At 37.1% G+C, this 11,830-nt stretch overlaps 1 long non-coding RNA gene across 1 annotated transcript; it reads right to left on the bottom strand.

Moving 5' to 3' along the window:
• Positions 1 to 7,956: 7,956 nt before the first annotated feature.
• LOC134471522 (uncharacterized) lies at positions 7,957 to 11,594 on the bottom strand. Its single transcript, XR_010040975.1, has 2 exons — positions 11,340 to 11,594; positions 7,957 to 10,391 (listed from the first exon to the last, which is right to left on the bottom strand). It is a non-coding gene; the product is annotated as an uncharacterized LOC134471522 (long non-coding RNA).
• Positions 11,595 to 11,830: the final 236 nt, after the last annotated feature.

Below are 11,830 nucleotides of genomic sequence, written 5' to 3' on the forward strand. Positions count from 1 at the left end.
AAGTATTCACGAAATGATATAAGCATTACATGCATTCATGGAAATAAAAACTTCAAGGCACATGATATTCTTTTTATGTGATATGCAAAATATTCTGCTTGTGATTGTAGAGATATTCTCCATACAGCTACATTAACTGCAGCCATCTGGTCTAATTCATTGTGATGGGTTCCTAATTGCACTTCTACTCTATTCATTACCTCTCAATCCCCCTCCCCCATCAATGAATAACCCTAACATACTGCTTTGCATATGCCCACTCCAGGCTTCTCTTCATCTGCAAACCCTCATCATTTGATTTTCCAGAATCTTCTACCTACTAATCCCAAAGGTCTGTCCAGTCATAAGGTCTGCTTTTATAAAGTTATGGTTTGTTAATCTAGATCTCATCTATCTAACCATGCATTCCTCCTTTCTCTTTGGAGTGCTGATTTCTCTATGTTTATTATCTTTGTCACATGTAACTCCATTCAATTTTACTTCTTCTATAAAAATTTCTTACAATAATCCTGAATTGTCATACTCTGAGACTCAGATAAATGCAAAAAACTTGTTAGCATCCTGACACTCATACATGTGTGCAGAACTGGGGCTCAGAACCTTCTTTATGTATTGGGTTTTTTACTGTCAACTGGATACTGTGAAAAACTATCTTATTTGTCTAATTGATCATTACCTTATCCATAAAAAGTACTGAAATAGTGCAACAATAAAGTGAGGAAAATATTTAAAGCACCCTCTATATCTGGCTTCCTGTTTAAACCCAAACTTAGTTAGCTTGTCTGTGTATCTTAAAGTCTCAAATATTTAAACTACTCCTCTCCAGGAAATTAAAATATAAGTATTGACATTCTAATAGTGGGAAAGGTGGAAATTTTCTCAATATTTTTGACATAATACTGAATTTGTCTGAGGAATAACTAGAAGTTTTATGATTTGAAAATATTTTTAAATCAAACATTAAAATAATAACTTTCAGTTTGGTGGGATCCAATATTTATATCATAAAATATGTCCAGTAGTTTGCTCTGAAAGTTTGGGAAACTTGAATGGTAACTCAATATGTTTGGCCCATTTCCAAATTTTCTGCTTTAATCCAGGGATCTCCTAATGATTTGACCTCATATGAGAAGGGAAAAATAGCAAAAGAAAAAAAATCTAATTGCAGAAAGAAAAACAGAATTGAATGTGATCTTGTCTTAGATTGTTTAGGTAACCTTTTAAGAATTGGATATGTTTGAATAAAGCACTATCACTTGCTTTCTTAAGATGATGGTTTCATTAAAAAGCCTTTCTACAGAAACCTGGAATGCATTGCCTGGATAAGCAGGTCAGAGTTCACGGCTGAAACTGCTCATGCAAACCATGTCCAAAGTCGCCCGAAAATAAAAGTGACAATTATCTGTGTGCGTGCGTGTGTGTGTGTGTGTGTGTGTGTGTGTGTGTGTGTGTGTGTGTGTGCATTCATGCATTACATCAAGGAGAAAAGGAATACTAAAAGAATGAGCCAGAGGAAGAGGAGGAAGCTAGGAGAGAATTTTAGAACTTTGTATAGCCCTACACCATGCTTGTCATGACATGACAGTGGTGTGACCTACAGACATTTTTGGCACTCACAAAAGGGATAATCTGTGGCCAAAAGAGGGAAAAGCAAATCATGCATGTCTCTGATGATTTATCTAATTCATAATCATAAATCTTAAGCCAGAAGACTCTTGGCATGCCTTTATCTCTTAAAAGCAATGAAGCAGCTTCTCTATCTTTTCTGTGTCTTCCAACTTAAATCAAGGGTTGTTCAAGACAAACAGGGATTCTCCTGAGAGATATGAGGCATTGCAGCAGATCCATGCAGGGGGAGCTTTCAGTCAGCTGGATGGGCTGGCTTCCTCCTCTTGCCATGGGGGATATACTGAGCTTGAAGAGCTAAGCCCAGGTCATTGTGGAATTAGCACTGGGTATCTGACAAGAGTGGCCAGTGTCCACCACAAAGAATCCTTGGGAAGCAGATTTGTTCCTTGTTTTCTTGCTCTAACGTTTGCTACAGTAAGTGAACATATGTTCTAAGTTAAAGCAGAATTTTAAAATATTTATTCCTTAAATAATACATTGATTCAGCCCATTGGTACTTCAACCACCACTTCATTGAATATGCAAAATGACTTATCTTTTGGAGCTTACATTTTACATGTAAAATAAGTAGGTATATTAAAATATACCAAGTTCCATGACATACACTTTGATCACTAATCAATTTGATAGGGAAAAGGGAAAGCAGGTAGAAGAGGTGGATAGTCTTTTTTAAGACTTGGTAATGAGGGTAAGAGTCCATGATGTGCGATATTTGATTAAATCTCCGAACAGAAGGAAAGAACGGAAGGAATGAATTGTGCACCATTTAGAAGAAAAGACTATTTTAGGCAAAAGGCAACAAGTGTCAGATCCCTGGGTTAAATTCCTGGACCGAAAGCACAACCTGTTGAAGTAAACAGATGCCTTTGGAATGAACTGGCCAGGTGAGTAGAGAACTTTTGTGTCAAAATAAAGCCTGTCTATCACAATGTAAATGAAATGAGAGGTCTGAACAGGCCCCTGTTGGGACAGACAAAGATTAGAGCCTTATTTGGAAGAGAAGTTACTGAAATTGTTTAGGGCAGAATTAGCAGTATTTGGATCAGGGTACCCTCAAGAAGGGGACTGATGTTACATGTGCTTTGAGTAAAGAAGGAAGAAATTGATGTATTACATGTGCATCATGACAAAATCACACAAGTGTGATTTCAAGGTTTGGGCTTGAGCAATTAGAAATACAAATGTAGCTTTGTTGAATGATTAATTGTACTTTTTATTTTTAATTTAATTTTTACTTATATTAAAACGTATACTGAAATGCATTCTATAATCAAAATGTCTTTTCTTAGGGAAACATCTTGGTAGAATCATGCTGCTCAGCTCAGAAGACATAAAATCTACTCAATATTTTCCCTTTAATGAATGAGCCACACGAGACATTCATTCTCAGGTTTCATTCTACTTTATTAACCAAAATTGGAATACAGTTACCTGACTGTCATCTCTGCTTAAAGCATAACTATTTATTAAGCATTAATCTTAGCATTTGAGGAGAGTGAGTATAAAGGTAAAAATAAGACAGAATTTTAAACACTTCCCTACAATGTTAGCCACATTAGTAATTAGTGATTCTCAATAAGGAATGTCTCTTATCCAAACACGGTCTCTGACAGAATAATGGGTTTCTTTAGTTCCACGCGTAAAACATTTTGACCTTGCAATGTACCATAATATTAGTGGGGTTTCATTCAAATAAATGTGAAGCTGAGTGAATGCTGAAATGACCCAGAAAAGGGTAGAAAGTTTTAGAACTGAATTTGTCAAGAGACAGGGGATAACCAGGAGAGATGGAGGGAGGAAAACAGGAAATGTTAAAATTTTTCATAAATGTTAAAAATATATTTTTCTCAAACGACAAAATTCTAGATGCCATAATCCAGGCCAGAATATCAGGGCCTAGGTTTTTTTTTTTTTTTTTTTTTTTTGTCTTCAGATTTCTACTGCTAATATGAGCATACAACTTTTATTTTTATAGCTACATGTAAGTGTAGCTTTAGGTTCATGCCTGAATTTCAAGAACAAAAGTTGTGCGAAGGTCAAAAAGTACCAATAATGCTTATCTGAGTTTTCTCCACAGAAAGTTTTTACACTTCTATATTGTAGAACTCTGCTTAGGTTCTCATATTTAAAACTGGATCACAAAAATCCATCAGCAGGCATCATAAACTTGTCTTTGTTGTTTCCACTGTAACTGTTTTCTTTCTTAATTTCTTCTGCTCTCACTTTACATTGAGAAATAGTTTAAATACCAAAACGTGTACATACGGACAGTACTATATGGAAATAATTACTAAGGAGTTTACCAATGTCATCCGTGGCCAGATGAAGACCTGGCACATTGATGGCCCTGCAAACATTTGCTTGAATTTCTTTTTGGTAACTGTATTTAATATGCAAAGTGTATATTCTTTGGTAGTGGACTAGTTACCCTTAAAAAGGGGGAAAATAATGAATGTCGGATATGAAATTGGCGGGATATGTCACAGAAAGCCAGACACTAACTTGCTCTGGAGATGAAAAGACATGGGAATAATCATAGTGACTCAGGATATAATGTGATGAACCCCCAAAATACATCATGGCCCAATCTCATGAGGGTGAGACCTGAAAAGCAGAGAATAGGCAAGTATACCTGAGCAGAAAACTGAGATTTATTCTGAGCCCCCCCCCCAAATTTGTGCACTAAAAAACTTTTTGCCAGCATGGAGTTTGTCTCTGCAGACCGTGTGTGTGTGTGTGTGTGTGTGTGTGTGTGTGTGTGTGTGTGCTTTTGTGTGCATTTTCCTATCTCAAAATACCCAATTTAGAGTACATATTCTTAAACGGAATAACAATCATGACTTGAGATATTGTAGTGAGAAAAATACTGTTTGAACATTATATAGACTGAAGTTAAAAATTCAGCTCCATGACTTAATGGCCTTAAAACATTTCCTAGTTATAAAAAAATCATTGGCCAATAACCAACCTGACTTATTTATGGAAGATAAAGACTTAAAGCCAGAATTCTTTTTTTAATGATGACTGATAAAATATTTGGAGTACATTATTTGGTCTCTTTACTTTGATTAATTTCTAATAAAGACATTTTTATCTAATGTCCTAATGACAAACCCTAAAATGTATTCAAATGCTATAATCCACATGCTAAAATCTGACTCCTCTGCATGACTCTAAAGGTGACAGAAGAGAGCTGGGGTCACCTCGGTCAAAGGGAAGAATGCCAAAAGTTTTTTGGCCTGGGTGACCAAAATGTTTTTGGACTTAATTAATGTCCCCTGGGCTTTGACCATCTACTGCTTTGTGAAACAGTGCAATTTTTTTTCAGAACTTATTTCAGTCATTTTCTAAATCTCAAATTGTTTTTGATTGTCAAGACTGAGAAACTATTTAGATATGTGCAGAACTGGACATAAGTGTGGGTCCTTGTCTTTTAAAGTAACTTTTGATTAACCAAATACCTATTTATAAGCATTTATGCCCAGAGACTGAACTTCAGAACTACGAGGGTGCTGTTCTATTTTTCAGCTCAGAAATGTCAAGAAAAATGTTTTCAAGTATCAAAATTCGAATGGAAGCTGAAAAGAGTGAGAATGAGTTAACTCGTGGGTATCATTTATTGACCTAGTTGAGGTCACCGGAAGGGGTTCATGTATGCTTTCTTTGGCCTCAAATGCATATCATGGACAGGGTAATCTGTAAAGAATATTTAGCTTGAGCTCCTGAAGGCCTAGAATTACCAGTATGTACTCAGCATGTGATGAAAGCTCCCCTGCTAGGTGATGGTGTGACATGGGACACAGCATGGGGAAGGGACAGAAAAGCTCTTTGCAGCTGCGGTCTCCCAACTTCTCCTTCTAAAGGTAATAAGTTAATCATGGAACCTCATACGTATTATTACCACTAATCCTAATTAGTTCTAGAGGTGTCTACCTTGAAATACCAATAGCATACATTTGGGGATTAAGTTTCTGAACATATGATTTTAGTAATATATTCAAATCAGAGCAACACTTATCTTCCTGTTTCCAAAATTGGAGTATTCAGGCTTATAAAATGTATCATTTGCCCAATATCATATTACCAGTATAGATGCAATGATAGAAATCCTAGAGCATGCAATATGAACTTTAGACTCTTAACACCTGTCATCTTTACCACTTTAGAATAATATAAAATAATCAAATTAATGCTTAAATACCATCAGTAGCAGCCTACTATTTCATAAAAGAGTCATATGATACAATTTTGGAAAGATTTAATAAAGACAGTTGAGTTTCATATGGGAAGATCTAAGTTCTGTGAAGTTCCAGTGTCTTAGATCTCTCTGTATAACTCATTCGGTTTGTTAGGATGTATTTATCATCAGACTTTCCTTTGTTGTAGTCTATGGATCTCTGAAGTTACTCAAATGTAAAATTTCATTTCCTCCTTGAGTTTTGTTTGATTTCAACCCATGGAAGAAGAAGACATTATCATTGACAAATATGTCTTCAAAACTAAATTCAGGGAAAACCTTATATTTGAAGTAGAAAACTATGATATTTAAAAGACAGAATTAAATTATTTACTACTATACTCACAGGGCCAAAATACCTCTTGAGACCTGATAAACACGAATAAATACTATATGAATGCAAACTCTAACCTAAAATGAAAGTCACTTACCTCAAGACACAGCGAGAAGTGAGACAATAACTCACGCCCCGCACTTCTCAAAGCCTAAAATCAGGCCAAGTCAAATACTGTTTGCAGAGCTCACCAGTTTGAGTTGGAAATCTGCCCAAGTCGATGTCTTTTTCAGTTTACTAAGACAGCTCACTTCATGGAGTATAGAACTCTTTTTCCTACTCTGTGCACTTAGTTTGTATGCATTTGTGTTTAGGTTCTAGATCTTTTTGGAAGGCCCAGAGGGTTTTATCCTAGGGCTCCAGGTTTAGATTGAGAAGTCTAGTTCATTCACAAGGAGTTCTCGGACTGCCGGGTTCATCCAGAAAACCTGTTTCACTTTATAAAAAAGGAAGCCTCTCCTCAGTCCCTAAATTTCTCATTTCCTGGAGGGCATAATGCACTTTACGAATGATTCCTCCGGGAAAGCAGTAGTTTGCCAAAGGTCCCTAAAACATCCATTTGCAGGTGTCACTACTTGGTAAATGTGCTGGACGGAACCCTGTATGAGGAGAGAGAATGTGGTAAAAAGGATTGTTCTGTGAGCCGGTAAGTTACAGAATTCTGCCCATGAAACTTTGTCTAGAAATTTAAACTAAATGTTACAAATATATTGGAAGTTTAGAGACGGTCAGAGAGTAAAGGAATCATTTTACTGCATTAGAATGTGTGCTTTCCTTCTTGTTCTCACGTAGCAAAAAATTACTCTCCCTAAAGTACGCGTTGGGTAAAATTACTCTCGGTCAGAGCTTCTTAAAGTGTGTTCAGGACTCCAGGTGTCCCCCAGGACCCTGCCAAGGCTTCATTGATTCAATGCTGTTTTCAGACAACATAACCTTGTTCAATTTTATTCTTCTGCAAGGATCCAACTAACTTTTCCAGAAGCTTCAGAACATGTGATTTTTTTTAATGAACGAAAGGCAGTTGGAGATATGAGAATCCTGCAAAATATTGCTGTTGGTACTATTTGTTGCTTGTTTTCGAACATACAGGTATGCTTCACAAAAATGTTGTGTGCGTTAAAAGGTGATGGTGTTATTTTAAGTGAATTAACAATATTTAGAGTGTGTGAGCTTCAATGGCTGGTATCAACAGTGATAGCACTGATCAGGAAAAATTTTAACAGGGCAAAGTGTGAAGTTCCAAAAGTTTGAGAACTGTTATTCCTGATGACTTTGAGTGTAAACACTTATCAGAGTAATCTTGGGTCTGAAACAGTTTGGGGAGCATAAGAACTGTCCATAAAGTGGGGGACATAGAATATAAAAGTAAAGCTGTGGCTGCATAAAAATATCAGAGGGTTTAGAAATTTTGAAAAACCCTATATTGAATCTCTAATTGTTTCTTTTCATTTATTTTTTATTAAATTACTTATTTTATTTTGAATTGTCAATTTATTTTAGTTTTAGTTTTCTCTGTTTTAGTTTTACCATTTTGGAAAAAATAAACTTCAAGTCTGACTAAATGTTTATAAAACACTAATATCTAAATAATTTCTGTGAAGAAAAATGAGGCCACTGTAAGTGATTCAGGAATAAAAACAAGTTGAGTTCATAATCTCTTTGTTAACCACATGAATTCAGGCAGCCAACCTTACCTCCCCACATCTCAGTTTTCATATCTAGAGAATGTTAATAATAATCACAATAACCACCTCTGTTTCTATTTCAGAATTTATTCCTATTAATCACTTGATACATAGTGATAGTCTTGCTTCTTACTTATATTACAGTGTTGATATACTGATTAACTACTGTCCTGTTTACAAGCACTTCAAAACACTGAAATTTAAAGCAATTACCATCGCACTTATTTCACCATCCAAGGACTGGCCAGGGCTCAGCCAGCCTGACTTGCTTTCCCTCACATGTCTCAGTTTGGATGGTGCCTGGGCTGGTGCTTTTCTCCCAAGCATCCTCTATTTGGCCTCTCTCTGCACATGGTAAATTACTCTACATGTCATTGTCATGTGACCATCATTTTGGGATGCCTAATTTGGGCCCCTGATATGTAGATTCTATGAAAAGTTTATATAACTCTTTAAAATTCACATTTTCAACCTAAATGTCTAGCATGAGATTTCAGGAGATGAGTCATTGAGAGTTACAGCATGAGAATGTGTCCCTAAGCAGATGAGTGCTTTGGTAAGTGCATGCAGGGTTCTCTCTCTTTCTTCCCTGTGGGACCATGAGAAGAGTAGTCATGTGAGTTCAGAAGGACCTGCCTCACCCTCGCACCTCACCCTTACGCTTCCTAGCCTCTAGCACAGGAAGAAATAAAATGTTGTATAAATTATCTTGTAGTCTTAGCCATTTTACTGTTACTTGGACCAAATTTCTAATACCTGCAATTTACTGGAGGTTTGTTTGTTTAGTTTTTAGCTCAAATTCTATGAAATTAATCCATAGTCATCTTGCTCCAAGGTAGGAAAAGCATGGTAGAGGGCATGAGGAGGGAAAGCTGCTCACTGCATGGCAACCAGGAAGGAGAGAGAGAAAGAAGGATGAGAAAACATACTTCCCAGTCATGACCCGCGGCCCCTTCTGATGAGACCCCACCTTAGAATGGAGATTTCATGGGGCAGTTTAGTGACAAGACATCACATCCCTAGTGCCATTTTGTACTTTCTAATGGCTGCCTAAAATAACTGAATTTCAAGAAGCTAAGAGCAGACCCCGCAGCTACGAATTCCTAGAACACTGCTTCCTCCACATATTATTGGGGAAATCAGTCACTGCTTAAAAGGGAGAAGACATGAATTTCTTTTATTGAAGGGTTGAGCAGCACGTCTACATTAGAATGTCTAAAGATCAACCTCTATGAGTCTAAAGAATTAAATTACAAATGATTGTCACTATTTATTACATTGGTCCTATGTATTCATTACTTCAGCATCCTAGTTTCGTTACATAGAGATTTGACAATGGAATCTCAGCTTTGTAAATGGTAGAACCAGCATGTTTGTGTTAATAATGCATTCTGAGTATATCATAGCAGAAAATACTGGGAGAATGAGGGATCCTGAGTCAGTGCTTCAAGGGAACTTATCGACCCAGGCAGTATGATGAAAGGATTCAGCTTCCAGCTCTGTACTTCTTAGTTCTGTGACAATAAAGGCCAACGTTTTAGAGACTCGGCTGGGCCGCGTGTGACAGTGGTCCAAGTGCTGTGGCTCTGAAACAACTCTGGAGCCTTGAGGGGCTTCTACTGTGTAGCATAACTTTTGTGTAGCTATTGACAGTCCAAGCAGAGGGAAGGTTTTCTGACCTTCTTACTGTCAGCTGGGGTAGCTCAAAGGCGGGGGGCTGAAATACACAAACCCTCACTCTGTCCCATGCTGGCGCCTGGACTTGAACAGCTGTGAAGCAGAACAGCTGGATTCCATGGATTCAATTCTGTATCTTAACACTGTTACCAAAGCACATTAAATTCCGAAGATCTGCACTTATTCCACGGAGGTGCAGGGTTCCCAAAATCCAAGGATTAGCGAGAGAAAGGTTTGGTAACTGTACAGAATTTATATGATATTCTGTTCATTAAGAGTGAGTCATTTCACATTGATTCAAATTCATGTTTTGAGGAATTATTGTATTACACTTTTTGTGAAGAGTGTCAAGGAATTTGTAGACATGTCTTGAAGTGTCACATCCAGGATAGGTGCTGTAATCAATTTCTGACTCAGTGAATGTCAGAAGATACTCACTATGCATTCCGGCTTTCTTCTCCTTAACTGATCTATTTTCTCCCCTGGCAGCTCCACATCAGTTTCTCAAAGTACTCATTTGAAGAGAATCAGCTCGAGCATTATTCAAGTTCTACTGTATCTCATGTCTCCCTGGAAGGTTTCACAGAGGTATTCAAACAGATCCTTCTGTGCTGGCTGAGATATCTGGTTTATATCAGCATTCTCAGACAGCTAAAGTCATCCTTTAGAAGGGATCACGAGAGGCAAGTTAAACCCACACTGGCTTTCTTAGGGGCAAGTCAGCCTCTTCCTTGGCAAGATTTCAACATGCTGTGGAACACTGCATAGGCTCCAGGAGGTTCCAATTTTGAAGAAAACCAAGAGCGGAGTAAGAATTGCCTCGTCAGACCTAAAGCAAGAGCAAAAAGAATGCAGAAATTGTCATTGTCATCTACAAGAAGTTCAGTTTTAATATATAATGGACTCCAAGTTTAACGCAGCTACTAGGTAACTCTAACTATACACACTAGGTAAATATTTCCTTCTTTGAGTCCCAGTCTTGTGTACTTCTTTACCCCTGTCTTCACCTAGACATTAATGAATCCTTCATAACCAGTGAAGATAGTCACTTCTATTTTAACTGACCTGGCATAAGGCATAATAATCATTTCCCTCTGTCTTTACATGTACATCATGGATTTATATCACCAGAGTGAAAATACTTCATCAATTCTTATTTATTTTGTTGTCTAATTTCTTCATCTGGGATGACAGCTTCCCACAGAGTAGACAGATACCTTGCTTTTCAATCTATCTATAGTATTCAGTCTATCACCCCTTTCATAGTATATGGTGTGTAATATGCAGGGGGCTAATGGAGAGAATGGGGTGTCTTTCTGTCTTTTATGATAGCAGCAAGCAAGACAGCATGGAGTTATACACTTTCAAAATACTGGTTTATCTTTAAAAACGTTTACAAGTGAATATTCAACAAAGGAATGATGAAATCAGAAATACAGAGAAACAGACATGTTCATGTGTTTCCACTTCTCACCCGTCTAAAAAATGAGTATATCATTTCTTGAATTTCTTATTTTCAGAAACCTGGGAGAGCTGTACATGATTATTCAGGGAAGACTGACCAGGGTGAAGACAAGATTCAAAACGAGGTTACATGTGTACAAATTGAGGAGCCCAAGAGAATTTTGTTTGTTGATTAAGCTAAAAAAAAAAAAAAAAAAAAAAAAAAAAAAAAAGGCGAGACAAAACTATCTAAGGCGTTTTAGTTAGTTTTTGCTCCTTGTTGAGATAAAATATCTGATGCCCAAAGTTAGGGAAGGAAAGATTTATTTCTTACAGTTCTTGGAGGTTTCAGTCCATACTCAGCGGGCTTCAAGGCAGGGTGGCACGGCAGGGCAGACATTCATGGCTGTTGCAAACAGCAAAAGCAAAACAGAAGAGAAAATAGGGCCTTCTTTCTATCTTTATACTGGCTCCAACCCCTAGGTGGGTGAAGCACACACAACATCGTCTGAGTGCCAGACAACAAACCAATCACAAATGCTAGACTCATCTTCATCCATATTACATGAGACCTGGGGGAGAGCAAGCAAATGAGTATTTAAAGTCTAACACAAAGATAGCTAATTTTGATTGTATAAAGGACTGTAGAGTAGAAGAGAAATTCAAATTTTGGGGTAGTTGAATGGGACAATGTTTCAAAGGACTAAAAAATGATTACACTTTTGAACTTTTGTGTTGAACAGAAAAGGGTAAACAAACAGAAAAGGGTAAACCAATTCTGCTATTAATTAGCTATTTTGTTGAGACAAGTGAATAAGTATTACT

The sequence above is a fragment of the Cavia porcellus genome, unplaced genomic scaffold, assembly GCF_034190915.1.
Source record: "Cavia porcellus strain 051 isolate PalLab524CR breed Dunkin Hartley unplaced genomic scaffold, mCavPor4.1 scaffold_18, whole genome shotgun sequence".
Lineage (NCBI taxonomy): Eukaryota > Metazoa > Chordata > Mammalia > Rodentia > Caviidae > Cavia > Cavia porcellus.